Source organism: Bufo bufo, chromosome 7 (genome assembly GCF_905171765.1).
Source record: "Bufo bufo chromosome 7, aBufBuf1.1, whole genome shotgun sequence".
NCBI lineage: Eukaryota > Metazoa > Chordata > Amphibia > Anura > Bufonidae > Bufo > Bufo bufo.
In genome coordinates, this window is record NC_053395.1 from 303,936 (window position 1) to 329,617 (window position 25,682).

Genomic DNA, 25,682 nt, shown 5'->3' on the forward strand with positions numbered 1-25,682 from the left:
TGTACCAGGCATAGCTCCCTCATGTACACCTCGGGTGTATACCGCACTTTATCTTTGATGTTTTATGTCTCCATTTTTAATAATGTTTTGTACATGCTTTTGAATAAAATATACTATATACTTGGAGTCCTTGAAGAAATGTATGCATTAATGTGTCCACAAAGGTGCTGGTCACGACCATTGAAGTTCTCCACTCCTGAAAGATTTTGCTCATTCCATACCTGGACTACTCCCTGGACTACATACCCTGGGGAAGGCTCCTCATTGTTTCCAAAAACCCAGACCTCATTCTAACCGGCTTGGACACCCCTGCTCCTCTCTCTTCCATCCAGACATATAACCTTCCAGGTTTTGGTACTCATTAAAGCAGGATACTGGGGTCCTCCTTCCATGGAGGCCATACAGGATACTGGGGTCCTTCCTTCCATGGAGGCCATACAGGATACTGGGGTCCTTCCTTCCATGGAGGCCATACAGGATACTGGGGTCCTTCCTTCCATGGAGGCCATACAGGATACTGGGGTCCTTCCTTCCATGGAGGCCATACAGGATACTGGGGTCCTCCTTCCATGGAGGCCATACAGGATACTAGGGTCCTCCTTCCATGGAGGCCAAACAGGATACTGGGGTCCTTCCTTCCATGGAGGCCAAACAGGATACTGGGGTCCTTCCTTCCATGGAGGCCATACGGGATACTGAGGTCCTTCCTTCCATGGAGGCCATACGGGATACTGGGGTCCTTCCTTCCATGGAGGCCATACGGGATACTGGGGTCCTTCCTTCCATGGAGGCCATACGGGATACTGGGTGTAACGGATCTCCTGGCACCCCGACCGGGTACCTCGGTTGATAGATGCTCCTAGTACTTCCCGAGGAATCCAAGCACTCCGCTTTACACCAAAACCACCACAGGAGCCAGGAACAGGAACAGCTCTTACAAGAGCTAGTAGTTAATGCCAGGGGAGATTAGCAAATTTTTAGCATATAGCAATCCCCAGTGTCGATCAGTTACCCAAACACCAGCCTCAACATGATGAAGGGTAAAACAGGAACTCTTTATTGAACACACAAGCATTGACTTATATAGACATTTTCCAACAAGGGTACCACCCCGTGGACCTGGTTGGGAACTGAGGACATGACATAGCAGCCAATCCTTTACAGCTTTACAGTTTAAACACAAAAACTAACCCTATTCAACTAACTCCCGGCTCCATAATGAATGAATAAGGAGAGAGGAGACACATGTGATGGGATTATCTCCTGAATCATAGGGAGATCTACTCATCTAGGAGTCGGCTGCTATTATAATCAGCTTTCTTAATCCCATCACTAACACAATCAGTGGGAGTCTCAGTGCAGAGTTAACCCTTTTTGTGTTGCTGAATCCACACCATGCCTTTTTAATGGGCAATAGGAAATATGTGGCATATAAATTACACACATAAATCGGGGTTCATAGTTCCTTGTAACCCCAAAAGGTCTGAGGGGGTCTCCATAGTTCTCGGTCCATAGTCTGTAGGAAGGAGGCTGGCCCTCAGGCTTCTCCAGCAACCCTAGTGATGGTTCAGTCCGTCATATTTCTCCCCTCCCAGTGGGTTTTCTCACACTGCTCCCCCTTAGTCCATGGGTAAGCATACCCATCTAGACCCTGACGGGTTGGCTAGGGGATGACCGGGAAACGCAAAGGTTAAAGTTCCATCTCCTTTTTTATTTTATTTTTTATTGAGTTATCTTTATTTTATATCCAAAACATAACAAATTAGATAACATGATGGCACACAAATACAATAAATATCCACAAATTTACTCAGCTTATCCATCATGAATACTAAATTCATTAAAACCCTATTTAATCCTACTCGCCCACCCCACCACCCGCCCTCATTGTCTCGGAGCACATCCAAGGTGAACAGGACCTTATGGCCATGCTGACCAAGTTCTATCCCATCTAATTCTCTGACTCTTATTATGAATAGCGAGTTTCTCGTATTTCTGCACTTTATCAACCAGTTGGTGCCATACAGATACAGCCAAAGGGTTATTCGAGCCCCAGTTCCTGGCAATTACAACCCTGGCCAGCATCAGCGACTTCATCCAAAGCATTTCTCGTCCCTGCCCATCAAGTAGAGGGGCACCTAAAACAGCAGTAGTTATATCTACGTCATAACTAAGTGAGGAGCACTACAAAGCTGAGAAAAGACATTGGTCCAGAAACCCTGAATCACCGGACATAACCAGATAAGATGTAGGACATCCGCTCGTTGGGCCTGGCGTCTACGACATCTGTCTGAGACATTATCATAGAACCGGGAGAGAGAGAGGGGCGTCATAGAAACGGTGTAGAATCCTAGACTGAATTGACCTGTGATTCCCAGATCTAGAGATCTTCCGAGTGTTTCTATAGATTGCATCCCATTTTAATGTTTTATTATTCCCTATTTCTTGAACCCATTTCACTTCTAAACGTATTCATTTTACCCATTTCCACTCAGTTTACTATAAATGAGTGAAATAGACGAACTATTCTGATAGGAGTGAAGTCATGGGATCTGATGGTGAAAGCCTCTTTATCTTCAGTGCACATAAACCTGCAGATATTTAGACTTCTCTAACATATTAACATCTCTATGGCCAAATATAAGTCCGGATGTCACCATTCTGTATCATTTGCTCAACCCTAAATATTCCCTTCCTTTCCCAAAATTCAATATCATCAATCTTATTAAATTCACTGAAGTGCACATTATGCCATAACGGGGTAAAATTAGATGCATGAGTGATTCCCCAAATGACTTTAAGTGAGTTCCAGACAAGCTGCATAGGGTGTGATGTAAAACATTTCCCCCCTTTCTCCCATATATCCAGTTTCTAGAATACTGAATATATCCCGCTGCGATCCTTTATAGTCTCTGATGAGTTGGGGGAGCAGAGAGATACCATTGTATTTGAGAAGCCAGGTAGTAGCCCCCAATGAACCCCCGCTCTCCTCTGCTAACCATAGATAGTTCTGTTTAATACGAGCTCTTTTTCTGCCCCAGATTAGTTCATTAAGCAATTTCTCCAGAACTTTAAAATGCGCGTCTTCAATCCACACCGGGCAAGGAGCCGGTTGGGAGAATAAGGCAATCCTATCTGCCTTTTGCCAGACACGTACTTTCTTTTTTATTTTGTCTATTAGTGGAATGATATTCAATATAGTATAATCTCTCCCCAAGGGACCAATCCGAAGCCCCAGATATTCAGTTAACATTAGACACTGTGACTGGGGGACCCTATTTAGCGGTAATAAGGCAGATTTCTTCCAGTTCACTTCATATCCAGAGAAAAAACCTAATTCGTTTATTATCTTCAGAACATGGGGCAGGGCTGAATAGCCGTCCCTTAAATATATAAGAACATTGTCTGCATAAAGACTGATTTTATCCTGCGAATCCTGGCCTCCAAAACCAAGAATATGAATATCCTGTCTGACTCGACATGCCAGGGGCTCTAGAAAATAGCAAATAAGGGACAGCCCTGTCTAGTACCCCGCTGCAGCTCAAATGGGTCCGATTAGGAGCCATTCACATTTATCCTTGCCTTAGGAGATTTATATAATAAATTAATCCACTGAATAAAGTTAGGGCCAAAATTCATCCTATACACAACTTCCCATAAAAAGTCCCACTCCACCCTGTGAAAGGCCTTGGCGGCATCTAGTGACAGGACGGAGCGGTCCTCTCCCAGATGGATGTTCATTAAGGTTCTACCAATATTGGTCTGGGCTGAACGCCTTGGTATGAATCCCGTTTGGTCAGGATGGATTATCTTCGCTATTATCCTCTTGAGTCTATTAGCAGGCACTTTTGCACCAATTTTATAATCGGTGTTGAGTAAGAAGATGGGTCTATATGACCCCATATCCAGTTTATTCTTTCCCTTTTTTTAAACCAAGGTGATAATAGCTTCAGACCTTGATGGCGGTAAACGACCCTCTTTCCAGGATACCTTTAATAACTGCAGTGAGTGAGGTAAGAGCCCATCACTATACCGCCGATATAGGTAAAAAGGGAGGCCGTCAGCCCCAGGAGTTACCGCTTCTTCCAATCTCTAGCTCAGTTCTATCTTCCTGAGAGAGCGAGGGGAGATTGATTTTATCCAGGTATAGTTTATGATTAACATGTCGCCCATTTAGATCCGATCTGTATAAAGTAGCGAAGTAACTGACAAATTCTTGTTCAATATCTGCCATATCTGTAGGTATCTTTCCCTTAGGAGACCTGATACTTTTAATTATAGTGGTAGTTTGCCGATTTTGAATCGGGGAGGCTAGTCATCTCCCTGGCTTTCCTGCCTCACAGGTTTTGGCTTTTATCTTGAAGGTGACAATGCGATTCCTCCCTAGCTTTGAGTAGGCGCTGTTGTAGCTATTATCCCCTGCAAAGAATGGACTCGCTGTTCCAGAGTAGTCTCCTTTTCAGCATAGGAAGCTTTAGCTGGAGTAGAGAATGCCTCGAGTAAAGGCTTTTAAAGCGTCCCAAATATAATGTATATGAGCAGAATTAGAGTTATGCTTCCAAAATTCTTCAAGCTCACTCCTTATTTCTCCCTGCTCTTGAATTATGTTAAGCCAATAAGGGTTAAGTCTAAAAATGCGAGATCTCCTAACATCTTCCCGTTTTTTTTATTGCTAGGAGAATTGGAGAGTGGTCCGAGATCGTATGTGGCTCATATTTCATACGAACAATCCTATTAATAAAATTAGCCGTTGTAAAGGCTGGACCTATCCTGGATAGGGCAGTACAGGAACGGCTATAGCAGGAGTATACTTTTATATTGCCATACAAATGTCGCCAAATATCTATTAGCGCCATTTCTTGGCATATATTGGATAATAACGAAATTCCTCCTGTTCCCGGACTGCTCTGGCATCCCGAAGAGATCCTGTCCAATCCACGGTCCATGACGTCATTAAAATCTCCCAGCAATATAATTGGGCATTCATCTCTTTGGCTGAGAAATAACGTTCAGAGAAAGGGGAGGGATGTAAACAAACGCCAGTATGCAGATTGTCTGGAACCACTTACAGTGGAGAAACGCAAACCTGCCCTCGTTATCTGTACTTTATTATGAATATACAGAAAAAAGGGAAAACGACCCCAGGGGTGGCGAAGGGGGGCCCGTGCCCACCCAATATGCCCAAAATGACACCCCTGAGAGATATACACACTGACCCCCTGAGAATAAGAGGAGAAACAGGAGTGATACTCAGCTTGTGCCCACTTGCAGGAGACTTTCTCGGGGGTCAGGTGCGTTTCAACTGAGCCCACTATCGCGGGAAGGTGTTTACTAATTATATCAGAAACAATCACTCTTAGTTCTATCAGCCAAACCACGGACATTCCATACAAAAAGTCTTTCTGTCATTAGATTATGACTATCCTGTGTCTAGGTCAACCATTGGAGGCTCAAACCTCCAGAACCTATCAACCCTGGATGTGCCCCGAGAGCGCGAGTTCCCTAGCCCCCCTTCCTGGTCACCAGAGAGTAGCATCCCTCCCTGATAGCCTCTTCCTATTTTCACGCCCGCTCCATAATTTTAATTTGCAATACCCTCCTGCTCCATCCATGATATTAATCCTTCCAATTTGGGGAAGAATAAGGTCTTCCCTTCATATATTAGTCTAAGGGTTGCTGGATACATCATGGAATATTTAATTTTTACGGACGCGAGCTTCTTTTTGACCTCTCGAAATTCCCTGCGTTTATCTTGTGTATTTTTAGAAATATACGGATAAATCTCAATCCTGCTGTCATTAAACAATAGATCTTTAATATCCCGCTTTTCCCTCAGGATCTTATCCCTATCTTTTTGGGACAGCAGTCTAACTAACATTGTCCTTGGGGGGGGCACCCGGAGTTTTTTTTTTAGCTGGGATCCTATGCGCCCTTTCCACACTAAAAGAAGGCGAAAGGGATTCTATCCCAATATTGTTTACCAACCAGCTTTGCACAAACTCTTCTACTGCATCACCCTCAACCCCCTCCGGAAATCCTATCAACCTCAAATTAAATCTTCTGGACGTATCCTCCAGGGAAGCCAGTTTAGCTTTTAATAATTTATTCTCATGTTCCAAAGTCTTGGCTTTCCCAGAGGTCACGTCCAGCTCTATTTTCATTTCCTTGGTAAATCCTTGCAGTTCCTTAACTTTATCTTGTATCTTATTCATTTCATCTTTTATAAGGGAAATATCAGATTGTACAGAGGCCACCTTTGAAGAAAGCTCCTTCAGTGATTGGTTGGATAGATGAACCGCAGCCAATATATCAGCTAGTCTATTATCAATCAATTCCATCCTATCCCTAACCCTAACTTCCCCCCCGTAGTCCCCACAGTTTCACTCACCAACTCTATTTTATCAGAAGTTTCCTGAGGTAACTGTTTTCTGGGCCTGTCTTGTCTTGGGCGGGGAAGATTTTTTTAGAAATCGATCTATTTTTGCTGAGGGACTACTCGGGCCCGAGCTTTTGGGAGATGACAACCCAATAGATTTCCTATTAACAGACTTGGGAGGCATTTTTCCCTTTAAGAATGTCAAATTCAAGACTTATCACAATTAAAGGGGTATTCTCATCTCGCTTATTCATCCTTCCCTGCAGTCACTCTGTGGTCCACTTCCTGGTTTTCTGCAGATAAGGCTGGGCGGGCTTAGGCAGCTAGAGTGAAGGCTGGCCACTCCTCCTTATGACATCACACTGAGAGCTGAGTCCTGCGTGCTAGTTCATGTGAAAAGTATGAGTCATCAGTCTGGCAGCCTGCAGTGTCTGAGCCCCCTCCCCCTGCTGGGGAATCATCAGAGAGCCATGTGAAGTGAGCTCAGTGTACAGTAACATGTTCTGTCCTGCAGTCTAAGGCTGCATTCACATGTCCGTGGTGTGTTGCGGACCCGCAAATTGCGGGTCCGCAACACACCAGCCCGGCACCCCCATAGAAATGCCTATTCTTGTCCGCAAGCTGCGGACAAGAATAGGACATGCTCTATCTTTTTGCGTAGCTGCGGACCCAAAGATCGGGGCCGCGCACCGCAAATGCGGATGCGGACAGCACACGGTGTGCTGTCCGCATCCATTCCGTCCCCATAGAGAATAAATGGGTCCGCACCCGTTCCGCAAAATTGCGGAACGGATGCGGACCCATTTTGCGGACGTGTGAATGGAGCCTAAGGGTCCATTCACACATCCGTAATTTGGGTCCGCATTCGTTCCGCAATTTGCGGACCTATTCACTTTCCAGGATCCGCATCTGTTTTTTCAGGATCTGTTTTTTCGGGATCCACAATTCCGTTCGTGAAAAAAATAGAACATGTCCTATTCTTGTCCGCAATTGCGGTCCAGAAAAGGCATTTTCTATTTTAGTGTCTGTGATGTGCGGTCTGCAAATTGCGGGTCGCACATTGCTGGTGTCTGTGTTTTGTGGATCCGCAATTTGTGGATCCGCAAAACACTTACGGCCGTTTGAATGGACCCTAATACAGTTTTACACATAGAACCTGTCTTGTGTTTTACAAACCCATTCTGTGCAGCTACACAGTAGTTCACACTATACATAAGTTCAAAAGCTTGTCAGCCAGTAGCCGTATGATCTGTGCTTTTGACGCCCATAAAACATGACCATCCCCCACTGACGCAGAATTTTTTCCAATACAGCTCTACTACAGCTATGTATAAACCTTAGACCTTTTATCTGTATATTTGCATATACAGCTCTGCTCTGTCTTCCCTGAATCTCTTCTCTTACAGCTCTGCTACATCTGTATTATTCACCAATAATATTATAACAGAGAGATGGCGGGGCATTTATAACATTTGGGGCATTTATAACATTTGGCGGGGCATTTGGCATTTATAACAGAGAGATGGCGGGGCATTTATAACAGAGAGATGGCGGGGCATTTATAACAGAGAGATGGCGGGGCATTTATAACAGAGAGATGGCGGGGCATTTGGCATTTATAACATTTGGGGCATTTATAACATTTGGCGGGGCATTTATAACAGAGAGATGGCGGGGCATTTATCCGTGTAAAGAAAGCAGAATGGGCGATGGGAAATTCTTGCTTTGTAAAGTCTCAAGTACACTCTTTGTGCCGCCATATGGTTTTATATAGCACCATAATTCAGAAGTATTCTCTCCTAGAACAGTCCATAATGCAATTAGAGGCATGCAGAGGTAGTGTATAGCCCCATAGACTTCTATTGGAGCCATCTTGCAGTTCTGTTCTCTGTGTGCTGCCATATGGTGCCATTATATGGCACTTTGATACAGAAGTGCCGCCATATAGTGCAAATATAGGACACTTCTATCCAGCAGTATTCTCCCCTAGAACATGTCACAATGAAAGCAGAGGCATGTGGAGGTGCAGTATGGCCCTGTTGACTTCTCTTGGGGCCACATTACTATTTCATACAACTAGCAGCTTGTGTGGGGCAGTTGGACATCAGCCCATGCTAATGTCAGGATCTCCTGCTAATGTCAAGAAGCGCAAAGCAGGGGCACCTTATCAGAGAAGACGTGGGACCAGCTGTTATGTGACCTTTAGGTTCAAGGTGCCAGTGATAAGGGGGCAGAGCACAATAGCGAGGTCTGCTCAGTGAGATCTGGAGGATGCTGAGCACATAGCGAGGTCTGCTCGGTGAGAGCTGGAGGACGCTGAGCACATAGCGAGGTCTGCTCGGTGAGAGCTGGAGGAGCTGAGCACATAGCGAGGTCTGCTCGGTGTGAGAGCTGGAGGACGCTGAGCACATAGCGAGGTCTGCTCAGTGAGATCTGGAGGATGCTGAGCACATAGCGAGGTCTGCTCAGTGAGATCTGGAGGATGCTGAGCACATAGCGAGGTCTGCTTGGTGAGATCTGGAGGATGCTGAGCACATAGCGAGGTCTGCTCGGTGTGAGAGCTGGAGGAGCTGAGCACATAGCGAGGTCTGCTCGGTGAGAGCTGCAGGACGCTGAGCACATAGAGAGGTCTGCTCAGTGAGATCTGGAGGATGCTGAGCACATAGCGAGGTCTGCTCGGTGAGATCTGGAGGATGCTGAGCACATAGCGAGGTCTGCTCGGTGAGAGCTGGAGGACGCTGAGCACATAGCGAGGTCTGCTCGGTGAGAGCTGGAGGACGCTGAGCACATAGCGAGGTCTGCTCGGTGAGATCTGGAGGAGCTGAGCACATAGCGAGGTCTGCTCGGTGTGAGAGCTGGAGGAGCTGAGCACATAGCGAGGTCTGCTCGGTGAGAGCTGGAGGAGCTGAGCACATAGCGAGGTCTGCTCGGTGAGAGCTGGAGGACGCTGAGCACATAGCGAGGTCTGCTCGGTGAGAGCTGGAGGACGCTGAGCACATAGCGAGGTCTGCTCGGTGAGAGCTGGAGGACGCTGAGCACATAGCGAGGTCTGCTCGGTGAGAGCTGGAGGAGCTGAGCACATAGCGAGGTCTGCTCGGTGAGAGCTGGAGGACGCTGAGCACATAGCGAGGTCTGCTCGGTGTGAGAGCTGGAGGAGCTGAGCACATAGCGAGGTCTGCTCGGTGAGAGAGCTGGAGGACGCTGAGCACATAGCGAGGTCTGCTCGGTGAGAGAGCTGGAGGACGCTGAGCACATAGCGAGGTCTGCTCGGTGAGAGCTGGAGGACGCTGAGCACATAGCGAGGTCTGCTCGGTGAGAGCTGGAGGACGCTGAGCACATAGCGAGGTCTGCTCGGTGAGATCTGGAGGATGTTGAGCACATAGCGAGGTCTGCTCGGTGAGAGCTGGAGGAGCTGAGCACATAGCGAGGTCTGCTCGGTGAGATCTGGAGGATGCTGAGCACATAGCGAGGTCTGCTCGGTGAGAGCTGGAGGACGCTGAGCACATAGCGAGGTCTGCTCGGTGTGAGAGCTGGAGGACGCTGAGCACATAGCGAGGTCTGCTCGGTGAGAGCTGGAGGAGCTGAGCACATAGCGAGGTCTGCTCGGTGAGAGCTGGAGGACGCTGAGCACATAGCGAGGTCTGCTCGGTGAGAGCTGGAGGAGCTGAGCACATAGCGAGGTCTGCTCGGTGAGAGCTGGAGGACGCTGAGCACATAGCGAGGTCTGCTCGGTGAGAGCTGGAGGAGCTGAGCACATAGCGAGGTCTGCTCGGTGAGAGAGCTGGAGGACGCTGAGCACATAGCGAGGTCTGCTCGGTGAGAGCTGGAGGACGCTGAGCACATAGCGAGGTCTGCTCGGTGAGATCTGGAGGATGTTGAGCACATAGCGAGGTCTGCTCGGTGAGAGCTGGAGGAGCTGAGCACATAGCGAGGTCTGCTCGGTGAGATCTGGAGGATGCTGAGCACATAGCGAGGTCTGCTCGGTGAGAGCTGGAGGACGCTGAGCACATAGCGAGGTCTGCTCGGTGAGATCTGGAGGAGCTGAGCACATAGCGAGGTCTGCTCGGTGAGAGCTGGAGGAGCTGAGCACATAGCGAGGTCTGCTCGGTGAGAGAGCTGGAGGACGCTGAGCACATAGCGAAGTCTGCTCGGTGAGAGCTGGAGGACGCTGAGCACATAGCGAGGTCTGCTCGGTGAGATCTGGAGGATGTTGAGCACATAGCGAGGTCTGCTCGGTGAGAGCTGGAGGAGCTGAGCACATAGCGAGGTCTGCTCGGTGAGATCTGGAGGATGCTGAGCACATAGCGAGGTCTGCTCGGTGAGAGCTGGAGGACGCTGAGCACATAGCGAGGTCTGCTCGGTGAGAGCTGGAGGACGCTGAGCACATAGCGAGGTCTGCTCGGTGAGAGCTGGAGGACGCTGAGCACATAGCGAGGTCTGCTCGGTGTGAGAGCTGGAGGACGCTGAGCACATAGCGAGGTCTGCTCGGTGAGAGCTGGAGGAGCTGAGCACATAGCGAGGTCTGCTCGGTGAGAGCTGGAGGACGCTGAGCACATAGCGAGGTCTGCTCGGTGAGAGCTGGAGGAGCTGAGCACATAGCGAGGTCTGCTCGGTGAGAGCTGGAGGACGCTGAGCACATAGCGAGGTCTGCTCGGTGAGAGCTGGAGGAGCTGAGCACATAGCGAGGTCTGCTCGGTGAGAGCTGGAGGACGCTGAGCACATAGCGAGGTCTGCTCGGTGAGAGCTGGAGGAGCTGAGCACATAGCGAGGTCTGCTCGGTGAGATCTGGAGGACGCTGAGCACATAGCGAGGTCTGCTCGGTGAGATCTGGAGGACGCTGAGCACATAGCGAGGTCTGCTCGGTGAGAGCTGGAGGACGCTGAGCACATAGCGAGGTCTGCTCGGTGAGATCTGGAGGACGCTGAGCACATAGCGAGGTCTGCTCGGTGAGATCTGGAGGACGCTGAGCACATAGCGAGGTCTGCTCGGTGAGAGCTGGAGGACGCTGAGCACATAGCGAGGTCTGCTCGGTGAGATCTGGAGGACGCTGAGCACATAGCGAGGTCTGCTCGGTGAGAGCTGGAGGACGCTGAGCACATAGCGAGGTCTGCTCGGTGAGATCTGGAGGACGCTGAGCACATAGCGAGGTCTGCTCGGTGAGATCTGGAGGACGCTGAGCACATAGCGAGGTCTGCTCGGTGAGAGCTGGAGGAGCTGAGCACATAGCGAGGTCTGCTCGGTGAGATCTGGAGGACGCTGAGCACATAGCGAGGTCTGCTCGGTGAGAGCTGGAGGACGCTGAGCACATAGCGAGGTCTGCTCGGTGAGAGCTGGAGGAGCTGAGCACATTCTGTCACTACCCGGCAGAGCAGAGTGTAATCGGACACCACTCCGGCCCCTCCTCCCTCTCTCCCAAGTCTGCACTGCAAACAGAGCAGAAGCAGCAGAAGGAAATGAACAGCCGGCCGTGCGCGTTCATGAATGAGAGGAGAGGCCAGCCACTGGATCGATGTGGTTACTCTGCGCATGCTCTGCCCCGGCATTCGGCAGGCGAGAGGTGGCCGTAACTAGGGGAGACACATGACAACACAGAGGTAGGAGGGGAAGGATTTTATCAAAAAGGGAGGGAATTGGCTAATACATTATATTTACAAAAATTATCACTGTTGTATCATTAGCAGATTAAACAGTGATCATTGAGATGAGAATACCCCTTTAAGATGTATAACACACAGAATTAGATTTTACTAATATTAACTGTACTAATTGTAACTAATATCTGATGAAGTGGCATCCTAATAACTAACCTTGTTCTTGGTATTTATAGTAAGCACGATTTCTTCCTCTATCCTCCCTATCTTCTTTTAGAGGAGGAGGAGGAGGTGGAATATCGCGACTAAGTTCCATCTCTGTTTGGCGCAATAAACCGTCTGCATTTCCATTCTGTTTGCCAGGCCTGTACTGCATAGTGAAGTTGTAAGGTTGTAGGGCCAGGCTCCAGCGTAATAGTCTAGGATTGTCTCCGGCTACTCGATTCAACCACACTAGGGGATTATGGTCAGTCATTAAAGTAAATGGGCGACCATACAGGTAGGGTTGGAGCTTCTTGACGGCCCACACCAAGGCTAAGCATTCTTTCTCCACGGTAGCGTAACTGACTTCCCGGGGTAGTAGTTTGCGGTTATGGTACGCCACCGGGTGCTCCATCCCATCATTCCCCACTTGACTTAGTACGGCTCCCAGCCCAAACATGGAGACATCTGTGTGTACAAGAAACAGTTTTATAGTCTGGGGCGGCCAACACAGGTGCCTTGCTGAGGGCGGCCTTTAGTTTTTGAAATGCTTCTGCACACTCCGGAGACCATACTACTTGCTTTGGAAGTGCTTTCTTGGTTAGGTCAGTGAGGGGTTTGGCCAGGGCACTATACTCGGGGACAAATTTCCGGTAATACCCTGCCGTCCCTAGAAACGCAAGCACTTGGGTTTTGGTGCGCGGTTGGGGCCAGTTGGCAATAGCTTCTATTTTGGCAGGTTCAGGCCGCTGTTTGCCGGAACCCACCCGATGCCCCACCCATAAGCCCTTGTGGCGAAACTAACCTCGCCACTGGGTTTTGGAGGGGCCTGGTTGCCAGCCTCTTGCCCCAGGATTATGGGCCCTCTTATCAGCCATGCTTCCTTTGTTCACAAAGGAATTTTACTAACTTTTGTCTGTCCTATTGTCTCCACATGTGTATTGGCGATTTCCCTTTGTCCTGAGAGATAATTGACTTACTCCTCGGTTGTCTCCAGGACAGAGTACATTGTGTATTCTCCTGCCTGTGATAATTACATCAACCCATTGTACCATAATTATATCACAGGCAGAGAGGAGGATTTTGTGTGGGAGTGTTTTACTGTATTGTACGTGGTTATTGGTTGTTTTTACAAAACCCTGTGGGTGGTACTGATGTGTACCAATGTTATATAAGAACAATAAAGACACAGCTCTGGGTGACCACTGCTTGACCCTGAACACGGAGCCCCGTCTCGTTCTTGGGGGGGGTATTCACTGTATGCTGTTAGAGACTGATTGCTAGGAGTGTAAGCCGCTTGGGTGCGTTTCCTATTCGTCTGCTAGCAACTATTCGTGAGGTTCCGTTCGGGAGTTTGGAGCATTCCCTTGTATGCCGTTACAGCCCTGCTGCCTGAATTCTCTCTAGTACCCTGGAGACATGTTCGAGGTGAGATTCCCAGGTGCCGCTGTAGATGGCTATGTCATCCAGATAGGCACATGCGAAGTCCTGAAATCCCTCTAGGAGTCGGTCAGCCATCCGCTGAAAGGTAGCCGGGGCATTCTTCATCCCAAAGGGCATAACCTTGAACTGGTATAGCCCAAATGGGGCGACGAATGCCGACTTGGGGATGGCCGCGGGCTCCAGAGGGATCTTCCAATATCCCTTACATAAATCCAGGGTAGTGAGATAATTCCCCCCAGCCATTCTATCTAAGAGTTCATCTATTCTGGGCATGGGGTAGGCATCCATTATGGTTCGGTCATTGAGCTTCCGGTAGTCGACATAGGGGAGGCCCAAGGACTCTGGGAGGGTTCTATAACCCCTAGTTGGAGCATCTCCTGTAGCTCGGAGCGCATATTGTTTATAACGGCCGCAGGAATACGGTAGGGCTGCTGCCTTAGTGGAGTCTCTCCCTGGGTCTCCACGCGGTGGACAGCAGCGGAGGTGCACCCAGGTAAGACAGAAAACATGGCCCGGTATTCCTGAAGCAGCTGGGAGGCCGCGCCCTTTTCCCGTGCAGTAAACGTCTCGCCCAGCTGTACCTGATCTATGGAGTTGGGGCTGGGGGCTAGTACGTCTGGTAAGGGCAGCCCCTCGCTGTCCTCACAGGCAGAGGCCCATACGGCTGCCACATCTCCTGTCCGTTCAAAATAAGGTTTCAGCACTTTCACATGAAGGGCTCTTCTGATCCTTTCATCTGAACACTTGCTGACTATGTAGGTTGTGTCACTGATTTTCTCCACAACCTTAAAAGGCCCCTGCCATGCGGCCTGAAGTTTGTCCTTTTTAGAGGGCTTTAGAGCCAGCACTCACTGCCCTATTTACAAGACTCTATCTCGAGCCCCCCTATCATACCATTGCTTCTGGTGGCTCTGGGCCGCTTGCAGGCCTGCAAGCGGTCCCGGAACTCCAGAACGTACTGCACGACAGGGATTCCCTCCTCACCTGTATTACCCTCCCAGTGCTCTCGAATAAGGTCTAAGGGTCCCCGGACTTTTCTCCCATAGAGGAGTTCGAAGGGGGAGAACCCCGTAGAGGTCTGAGGCACCTCACGGTAGGCAAACAGGAGGTGAGGGTGAAACCTTTCCCAGTTTGAATAGGACGCTGTGAACATTCTAAGCATCTGTTTAAGGGTGCCATTGACATGCTCACATAGTCCGTTCGTCTGGGGATGGTACGGAGAGCTGAAGAGGGGTTTGACACCACAACTTTGCCATAACTGCTGGGTTACAGTTGCGGTAAACTGGGTTCCCTGTTCAGATAAGATCTCCCTGGGGAAGCCCACCCAAGTAAAAATCTTGATTAAGGCCTCAGCTACGGTCTCCGCCTCGATGTTGGACAGGGCCACTGCCTCTGGGTACCGGGTAGCATAGTCTACCACGGTGAGGATGTAGCGCTTCCTGGAGGTGCTGGGCTTGCTAAGTGGGCCTATAAGGTCCATAGCTACTCTGTGAAAGGGTTCCTCAATGATGGGTAACGGGTGAAGCTTGGCCCTTTGGCGATCTCCCCTCCTCCCTGTCCTTTGACACACGTCACAGGTCCTGCAATAAAATTTGATATCTTGGGATATCCCTGGCCAGAAAAAGGTTTGGGTCAACCTATCTCTGGATTTGGTAACCCCTAATGGCCGGCAAAGGGGATATCATGACTAAACTTCTGCCCTGAACTTCCTGGGTACCACCAACTGCTGCTTAGAGACTTGGGTGTCCCCGCTCCCCCTGTGACCCGGTATAACAAGCCCTTATCCCATTCAAAGCGCTCCTGACTCTGATCAACCTGAGGTTTATCGGCTTCCCTTCAGTACCCTGCTAGTGTGGCGTCACCCCTTTGCTCTTGTTCAAAACCTGCAGGGGTATCCCAGAAAAGGGTGGGAGTAGGGGAAGGGACTGGGGGCTCTACCTGAGGTTCCTCGGAGTGCGCTAGTTCTTCTCTGCGAGCTTGGGCCCTGGTAGTCACGGGGAACGACTCGGTCAGTGAGCTGCGAGGTCATGTACCCCACATCGTTGCCTAGTAATACATCCGCATGGAGATCTTTCATAAGGCCAACATCCAAATGCCTGTTTCCCGAGCCCCAATCCAGGTGGACTCGGGCCATGGGGAGCCTGTGTATGGCTCCCCCTGCAACTTTGACAGCCACTGCTTTTGGGATCCGGGCTTGCGCCCGCACTATGTGGGGTTGTATCAGTGTGAGGGTGGCTCCAGTGTCTCTCATAGCCCGGACATCGACGCAATCTAAGGTAACCCACTGCCGGTGATTCTCTGTTGTCGCTGGCTGCTTGTGCCGGGTTCGCTTCACGGAGTGTAGTCCACTGTTCCTCTTGGTGCCCAGAGCCCGTGAATTCCTCGGGTTGGTAACAATGGGCAGCGGCTCGATTATGCTGGGGTGCAGGCCGGTCCCAATTCTCTCGGGACCGGTTGGCGCGGTGTTGTTTGATGTGTCCGAGTTGCTTACACAAAAAACAGATCACTGGGCCATGGGCTTGGGGGGTTGGTGCCAATGCGTAGGCTGTAGGTCTGGTAGGTGGTGGAACCGCTGGTGCTGGGTAGGTGACTTTAGGGGCCGTTAGGATCCAGTCGTCGGCCATCCTGGTGCTCATCCACCAACTTGGCAGCCTACTCCACGGTCTTAGGCTTTCGGTCTCGCACCCATTCCCTGACTTCTGTTGGTGTATGATCATAGAACTGTTCCAGTGCTATAATCTGGATGGCATCCTCTAATGAAGTGGCCTGACATCCGTGCATCCAGCATTGGGCTGCCCGGCGTATCCGGGATGCCCATTCTGTGAACGAATCTCGGCCTCCTTTTCTGAGTGCCTGAAACTTCCTTCGGTATGCCTCCGGGGTGACTGCAAAACGGGCTAGTAGAACTTCAATGATTTTATCATAGTTGTGGATATCCTCGTCAGGTACAGCCCGGTAGGCCTCCGCTGCCCGTCTGGAGAGCTTGCTGCTGAGCACCGCAGCCCAGTTCTCCACTTCCAGCCCCTCCAATATACACTGCCTTTCAAAATCTTGCAGGTAATTGTCAATGTCTGCTTCCCCATCCACAAAAGCTTTAAAAGCTGCATAATACATTTTCTTTGGGCGGCCATTTGTACATCCCGAGGGAGATGGGGAATCCCCCTGCGACGATCCTGCTCTTGAGTCCTGAGCACGCTGGGAATCTTTGGCATGAGTGATGATCTGTACCACTGCCTCCTGTGATGTTTTGGGCCCCAGTAGACTGATCATCCATCTCACCTCCCTCTGGAACTCGTTTTCCTCTGGCTGCCCTCCTTCCATGCTGCTGGCTCTGTCACTCTGCCTTAGTTCTGCAATTAGCGCGGCTTCGTTCTTGTTGCTTGCCACTATGCCCCGAACTTCCAGCAAATCTTTTAGTGTTTTCCTCTTTAGTAGCTCACACTGCTGAGCCATTCGGTATATTCCGGTTCGGGGCGTCCATTCGAGCTGCGAATCCCACTGCTGCCACCACTGTAACGGATCTCCTGGCACCCCGACCGGGTACCTCGGGTGATAGATACTCCTAGTGCTTCCCGAGGAATCCAAGCACTCCGCTCTACACCAAAATCACCACAGGAACCAGGAACAGGAACAGCTCTTACAAGAGCTAGTAGTTATAGCCAGGGGAGTATAGCAAATCTTCAGCGTATAGCAATCCCCAGTGTCGATCAGTTACCCAAACACCAGCCTCAACATGATGAAGAATAAAACAAGAACTCTTTATTGAACACACAATCATTGACTTATATATACATTTTCCAACAAGGGTACCACCCCTGTAGACCTGGTTGGGAACTGAGGACATGACATAGCAGCTAATCCTTTACAGCTTTACAGTTTAAACACAAAAACTAACCCTATTCAACAAACACAATGGCATTGTCTGTGACGCAATTAACAAAAAACTGGCATTGTCTTTGACGCAATCAACAATGAACATGCAAACAGATATCTTCACCCCCTCCATAATAAATGAATAGGAAGAGAGGAGACACATGTGATGGGATTATTTCCTGAGTGTATCATAGGGTGATCCAGGGTGGATTTGATTTAAATCACGATTTAAATCACTAGTCAGTAAGGCTTGATTTAAATCCTAGTTTTCTACATAAAGACTGATTCTCGCTGGTATAACTTATAATCTGCAAGTAGATGAAGATTTAAACAACTTTTCATATTAGTTTGATTCGGTTGATTCTGCATTCATAGGTTTGTAGAAGTTAGGATTAAGGTATTTTTCTCAACTTTGTTCATGTTATAACATTTTTGCTGTGAAGAAGAGGCGGCCTGTGATCTCTGCTGAGTCAAATTCAGTTTTGAGAACTGCAAAAGTAAACCAAGCATCTCTGATAATATCTTGTAGGCAGAGAAACTGCCCAATAATCTTACAAAAACCTCTGGAAGAGCCGGACATTGTGAACGGATTCATGGAGTTTATTTACCAAAAAAATTACACCTATAGAAACATAGAATGTAAATTGGGATACAGCGGCTCACCCCTATCACGTATGGATAGGTGCTCACCCTCTAGTCCTATCCTCAGGACCACAAAGAATGCAAAACGTATAGAAGGAACGAGGGGGCACACACACCAGGGAAACACTAGATGGATGAATAATTTGATGTTTAATGTTTAATACTCTAAAAACAAACCCCTAAAATCACATAAAACGTACATCAAATAACTACAATAGCAGCCTATATAGCATGTACATATAACGCCACAGATATAATATATTGACAACTGTGCAGCCGGTGTAGTGGTGAGACACTACTATGGGTACAATATATTAGAGTTTGATGTGTAACAGTTCATCCGAACAGTGTCCCAAATCATACGGTGCTGCACAGAGTAAACCAATAGCGGTAGTAATATAAGAAGTCCTGAAGATAGCCCCAACAGGTGTATCGGATGAGGCAATGAAAATGACTGTATGTCAATGTCCGGTATTTGAAAGTAAGTACAGAGATGCGTACGGGTAAAGCGCATAGGCACTGGCCTCCAGATTACTTACAGTGTCCAGCCGCTTCAGGTCTCCCGGTCTCACCCCTCCTTGCTGCCTAGCCGCAGCACGATTTCCCAGGTGGCCGAACACGGCTGTCTGTGGCGTCCCACGTGACCTGGTGCTCTGGGGTTCCGGGCAGACGCTTAGATGACGTCACTGCTTTGCGGCGGTAATTTTAAATCTGGATCTGGATCTCTTGCGCTTTCGATCTGAAGTATAGTTTCTTTGTCCTTTTTCTCCTTGAATCCACGCTCACTCTGTATGCCAGACGCGTTTCAGGGTCTTACGCCCCTTCCTCAGTGGCCACCGAGTGAGTGGATTCTCACTCCTTATATATGGTATTAGCCCAGCCTCAATTGTGCTTTGTTCAGCTTGTTGCAATATGTGGGATGGATTTAATTACTGCTGCATTTCTACTAACAATTAAAATGTTACGTTCAAGTTAAAAACATGATACATAATAAATATTACTCCCCTTTAGTAAATACAACATTAAAATATCTTAAAAATGTTCTTGATATAGGACTGCAGGGTTAGAGCTGCATTATGAGGAAAATCGCATTGAAAACGCTTCAAAAATGCAACAGTGTGAATTGCGTCTTCATTGCGGTTTTTGTGTTTTTATATTGTATAGAGTCAGGTGACCCTACCTAAAAGGATTGGACCAGGATAAAAAGATTTAAAAAGATATAAAAAGATATAAAAAAGATATAAAAAGATTTAAAATGATCTTCATCAGAAATCATATATTGCAAGGGTAATTCATGGTTGTATAGTTGTATATGTAGGGAGTCATCCGGTGGGGAGGTGAATCAGTGTCAATAGCTGACCCTCCTGCGATATCTCATCCCCACCGGACAGCCCCCCCAAAGTATTTACAGGAACCCGAACACCTCCATCTCAGCATTGAGACCCCTCGGCATAATGGTGTCATACTCAAAAATTCTGCGGGATTCCTGTCGTGACATGTGAGCAATGTGATTCCCTCCTCTCCACATTTTTTTAAACCCTTTCTATGGCAGTGAATTTTAGGCCAGTTGGGTCACAATTGTGTTGAATTTTAAAATGTTTCGATAGGGAATGCGTTTCTAGACCTTTTTTAATATTCGCCACATGTTCGGCTACCCTCTTTTTGAGTGTCCTTTTGGTCCTGCCTATGTACTGTTTCCTACATCCACATTCCAATAGGTATATGACATCAGTGGAATCGCACGTAAGGCACTCTTGTATTTCTACACTAAAGGAATTTGTTGTAGATTTCACCCTAGTTGTTTTTTTGGGGAAACTAGTGATCTTACAATTCGTGCATCTACCACATTTAAAAAAGCCATTGGTTGTTAGCCAGTTTTTTCTTTGTTGTTGTTGACTATCCTTTTTAGCTTTAACGGTTGGAGAAACCTAGAATGTGTCGGCAGATAAGAACCATTTGGCCCATCTACTCTGCCCAATATACTGAGTACTATGGATAGCCCCCGGCCCTATCTTATATGAAGGATGGCCTTATGCCTATCCCATGCATGCTTAACCTCCTTCACTGTATTTGCAGCTACCACTTCTGCAGGAAGGCTATTCCATGCATCCACTACTATCTCAGTAAAGTAATACTTCCTTATATTACTGTTAACCCTTTGCCCCTCTAATTTAACACTATGTCCTCTTGTAGCAGTTTTTCTTCCTGTAAATCTTCTCTCCTCTTTTACCTTGTTGATTCCCTTTATGTATTTAGCAGTTTCTCTCATCTCCCCTCTGTCTCGTCTTTCTTCCAAGCTATACATGTTAACCACCTCCGGACCGCCTAACGCAGGATCGCGTTCCGGAGGTGGCAGCCCTGCGCAGAGTCACGCATATATGCGTCATCTCGCGATGGGCGAGATTTCCTGTGAACGCGCGCACACAGGCGCGCGCGCTCACAGGATCGGAAGGTAAGCGAGTGGATCTCCAGCCTCCCAGCGGCGATCGTTCGCTGGCAGGCTGGAGATGTGTTTTTTTTAACCCCTAACAGGTATATTAGACGCTGTTTTGATAACAGCGTCTAATATACCTGCTACCTGGTCCTCTGGTGGTCCCATTTGTTTGGATCGACCACCAGAGGACACAGGTAGCTCAGTAAAGTCCCACCAAGCACCACTACACTACACTACACCCCCCCCCCCCGTCACTTATTAACCCCTTATTAGCCCCTGATCACCCCATATAGACTCCCTGATCACCCCCCTGTCATTGATCACCCCCCTGTAAAGCTCCATTCAGATGTCCGCATGATTTTTACGGATCCACTGATAGATGGATCAGATCCGCAAAACGCATCCGGACGTCTGAATGAAGCCTTACAGGGGCGTGATCAATGACTGTGGTTATCACCCCATATAGACTCCCTGATCACCCCCCCTGTCATTGATTACACCCCTGTCATTGATCAACCCCCTGTAAAGCTCCATTCAGACGTCCGCATGATTTTTACGGATGCACTGATAGATGGATCTGATCCTCAAAACGCATCCGGATGTCTGAATGAAGCCTTACAGGGGCATGATCAATGACTGTGGTGATCACCCCATATAGACTCCCTGATCACCCCCCTGTAAAGCTCCATTCAGATGTCCGCATGATTTTTACGGATGCACTGATAGATGGATCCGATCCGCAAAACGCATCCGGACGTCTGAATGAAGCCTTACAGGGGCATGATCAATGACTGTGGTGATCACCCCATATAGACTCCCTGATCACCCCCCTGTAAAGCTCCATTCAGATGTCCGCATGATTTTTACGGATGCACTGATAGATGGATCGGATCCGCAAAACGCATCCGGACGTCTGAATGAAGCCTTACAGGGGCGTGATCAATGACTGTGGTGATCACCCCATATAGACTCCCTGATCACCCCCCTGTCATTGATCAACCCCCCTGTCATTGATCACCCCCCTGTCATTGATCACCCCCCTGTCATTGATCCCCCCCCCCCCCCCTCTGTAAGGCTCCATTCAGATATTTTTTTGGCCCAAGTTAGCAGAATTTTTTTTTTTTTTTCTTACAAAGTCTCATATTCCACTAACTTGTGTCAAAAAATAAAATCTCACATGAACTCCCCATACCCCTCACGGAATCCAAATGCGTAAAATTTTTTAGACATTTATATTCCAGACTTCTTCTCACGCTTTAGGGCCCCTAGAATGCCAGGGCAGTATAAATACCCCACATGTGACCCCATTTCGGAAAGAAGACACCCCCAGGTATTCCGTGAGGGGCATATTGAGTCCATGAAAGATTGAATTTTTTGTCCCAAGTTAGCGGAACGGGAGACTTTGTGAGAAAAAAATTAAAAATATCAATTTCCGCTAACTTGTGCCAAAAAAAAAAAATTTCTATGAACTCTCCATGCCCCTCATTGAATACCTTGGGGTGTCTTCTTTCCAAAATGGGGTCACATGTGGGGTATTTATACTGCTCTGGCATTCTAGGGGCCCCAAAGCGTGAGAAGAAGTCTGGTATCCAAATGTCTAAAAATGCCCTCCTAAAAGGAATTTGGGCACCTTTGCGCATCTAGGCTGCAAAAAAGTGTCACACATCTGGTATCGCCGTACTCAGGAGAAGTTGGGGAATGTGTTTTGGGGTGTCATTTTACATATACCCATGCTGGGTGAGAGAAATATCTTGGTCAAATGCCAACTTTGTATAAAAAAATGGGAAAAGTTGTCTTTTGCCAAGATATTTCTCTCACCCAGCATGGGTATATGTAAAATGACACCCCAAAACACATTCCCCAACTTCTCCTGAATACGGCGATACCACATGTGTGACACTTTTTTGCAGCCTAGGTGGGCAAAGGGGCCCATATTCCAAAGAGCACCTTTAGGATTTCACAGGTCATTTACCTACTTACCACACATTAGGGCCCCTGGAAAATGCCAGGGCAGTATAACTACCCCACAAGTGACCCCATTTTGGAAAGAAGACACCCCAAGGTATTCCGTGAGGGGCATGGCGAGTTCCTAGAATTTTTTATTTTTTGTCACAAGTTAGTGGAAAATGCTTATTTTTTTTTTTTTTTTTTTTTTCATACAAAGTCTCATATTCCACTAACTTGTGACAAAAAATAAAAAGTTCCATGAACTCACTATGCCCATCAGCGAATACCTTGGGGTCTCTTCTTTCCAAAATGGGGTCACTTGTGGGGTAGTTATACTGCCCTGGCATTCTAGGGGCCCAAATGTGTGGTAAGGAGTTTGAAATCAAATTCTGTAAAAAATGACCTGTGAAATCCGAAAGGTGCTCTTTTGAATATGGGCCCCTTTGCCCACCTAGGCTGCAAAAAAGTGTCACACATCTGGTATCTCCGTAATCGGGAGAAGTTGGGGAATGTGTTTTGGGGTGTCATTTTACATATACCCATGCTGGGTGAGAGAAATATCTTGGCAAAAGACAACTTTTCCCATTTTTTTATACAAAGTTGGCATTTGACCAAGATATTTATCTCACCCAGCATGGGTATATGTAAAAAGACACCCCAAAACACATTCCTCAACTTCTCCTGAATACAGAGATACCAGATGTGTGACACTTTTTTGCAGCCTAGGTGTGCAAAGGGGCCCACATTCCAAAGAGCACCTTTCGGATTTCACAGGTCATTTACCTACTTACCACACATTTGGGCCCCTAGAATGCCAGGGCAGTATAACTACCCCACAAGTGACCCCATTTTGGAAAGAAGAGACCCCAAGGTATTCGCTGATGGGCATAGTGAGTTCATGGAAGTTTTTATTTTTTGTCACAAGTTTGTGGAATATGAGACTTTGTATGAAAAAAAAAAAAAATCATCATTTTCCACTAACTTGTGACAAAAAATAAAAAATTCTAGGAACTCGCCATGCCCCTCACGGAATACCTTGGGGTGTCTTCTTTCCAAAATGGGGTCACTTGTGGGGTAGTTATACTGCCCTGGTATTCTAGGGGCCCAAATGTGTGGTAAGGAGTTTGAAATCAAATTCAGGAAAAAATGAGGAGTGAAATCCGAAAGGTGCTCTTTGGAATATGGGCCCCTTTGCCCACCTAGGCTGCAAAAAAGTGTCACACATCTGGTATCCCCGTACTCAGGAGAAGTTGAGGAATGTGTTTTGGGGTGTCTTTTTACATATACCCATGCTGGGTGAGATAAATATCTTGGTCAAATGACAACTTTGTATAAAAAAATGGGAAAAGTTGTCTTTTGCCAAGATATTTCTCTCACCCAGCATGGGTATATATAAAATGACACCCCAAAACACATTCCCCACCTTCTCCTGAGTACGGAGATACCAGATGTGTGACACTTTTTTGCAGCCTAGGTGGGCAAAGGGGCCCATATTCCAAAGAGCACCTTTCGGATTTCACAGGTCATTTTTTACAGAATTTGATTTCAAACTCCTTACCACACATTTGGGCCCCTAGAATGCCAGGGCAGTATAACTACCCCACAAGTGACCCCATTTTGGAAAGAAGAGACCCCAAGGTATTCGCTGATGGGCATAGTGAGTTCATAGAACTTTTTATTTTTTGTCACAAGTTAGTGGAATATGAGACTTTGTAAGAAAAAAAAAAAAATCATAATTTTCCGCTAACTTGTGACAAAAAATAAAAAGTTCTATGAACTCACTATGCCCATCAGCGAATACCTTAGGGTGTGTACTTTCAGAAATGGGGTCATTTGTGGGGTGTTTGTACTGTCTGGGCATTGTAGAACCTCAGGAAACATGACAGGTGCTCAGAAAGTCAGAGCTGCTTCAAAAAGCGGAAATTCACATTTTTGTACCATAGTTTGTAAACGCTATAACTTTTACCCAAACCATTTTTTTTTTACCCAAACATTTTTTTTTTATCAAAGACATGTAGAACTATAAATTTAGAGCAAAATTTCTATATGGATGTCGTTTTTTTTGCAAAATTTTACTACTGAAAGTGAAAAATGTCATTTTTTTGCAAAAAAATCGTTAAATTTCGATTAATAACAAAAAAAGTAAAAATGTCAGCAGCAATGAAATACCACCAAATGAAAGCTCTATTAGTGAGAAGAAAAGGAGGTAAAATTCATTTGGGTGGTAAGTTGCATGACCGAGCAATAAACGGTGAAAGTAGTGTAGGTCAGAAGTGTAAAAAGTGGCCTGGTCTTTCAGGGTGTTTAAGCACTGGGGGCTGAGGTGGTTAAGGTCCTTTAATCTTTCCTGGTAAGTTTTATCCTGGAATCCATGTACTAGTTTAGTAGCTCTTCTCTGAACTCTCTCCAAAGTATCGATATCCTTCTGGAGATATGGTCTCCAGTACTGAGCACAATACTCCAGATGAGGTCTCACTAGTGCTCTGTAGAGCGGCATGAGCGCCCCCTCTGTCTACTGGTAATGCCTCTCCCTATACACCCCAGCATTCTGCTGGCATCTCCTGCTGCTCTATGACATGGTCTGCCTACCTTTAAGTCTTCTGAAATAATGATCCCTAAATCCCTTTCCTCAGATACTAAGATTAGGACTGTATCACTGATTTTATATTCTGCTCTTGGGTTTTTACGCCCCAGGTGCATTATCTTGCACTAAACAATATGGGTCCCAGAACAGATCCCTGAGGTGCCCCACTGGTAACAAGACCACGGTCTGAATATACTCCATTGACTACAACCCTCAGTTGTCTGTCCCTCAGCCACTGCCTAATCCATTCAACAATATGGGAGTCTACGTACAGCCTTATTCTACATAATTAAAAAAACTAATCTTTATTTCATGATGGAATAACCTTTGGATGGTAATATATTTTCCTCAAAAAGCATTTTATATAAAAAAAAATCCGATTTAAATCAAAAAAATCTGATTTTTTTTTTTTTTTTTTTTTTTTTTAAATCATTGATTTTTATCCACCCTGGGGTGATCTACTCATCTAGGAGTCGGCTGCTATTATAATCAACTATCTTAATCCCATCACTAACACAATCAGTGGGAGTCTCAGTGCAGAGTTAACCCTTTTTGTGTTGCTAAATCCACACCATGCCTTTTTAATGGGCA

At 47.2% G+C, this 25,682-nt stretch overlaps 1 protein-coding gene across 1 annotated transcript in view; it reads left to right on the plus strand.

Annotated features, from left to right (window-relative positions):
• Positions 1-25,682, plus strand: part of RNF25 (ring finger protein 25) — a 49,307-nt gene that overhangs the window by 15,027 nt on the left and 8,598 nt on the right. The window lies entirely within an intron of this gene.